Below are 454 nucleotides of genomic sequence, written 5' to 3'. Positions count from 1 at the left end.
AAAATTACAACCAAAGTTCAATTGAGGAGAAATTTAAAAAAAAAAAAAAAAAACACGGGTATTAAATCAAAGTATAGATTACATACTTACCAAGGGGATTCAACTACCCACTTTACGACACTCAAGTATCCAGGTTAGAGAATTATGTAGGAGTCCTGATATATTTTTTTTAAATATGGCAATTGGCAGGAAAAAAAACTTTTCTAATCGATGCCTAAATAACAAATAGGTTTAGAGAAGAAGGAATGGAATAAAGCTCAATTTCTCTTCTTAAAGAACGCAATTTCTTAGGAGTTATCGAAGGTTATAGTAAATTTTAGTGGAACAAATAATCTGCGAACGGAGAACAGACATTAGCACTAATCTGTACAAGAAAAACTAGTGGCTGAGACTGAAATAACTCTATGTGAAAGGATACCCAGGATGCTCTGAAAGGGTAAGGATTATTCTTTCT

Source organism: Palaemon carinicauda, chromosome 4, assembly GCF_036898095.1.
Source record: "Palaemon carinicauda isolate YSFRI2023 chromosome 4, ASM3689809v2, whole genome shotgun sequence".
Lineage (NCBI taxonomy): Eukaryota > Metazoa > Arthropoda > Malacostraca > Decapoda > Palaemonidae > Palaemon > Palaemon carinicauda.
Note: the sequence above shows the minus strand (reverse complement) of the source record.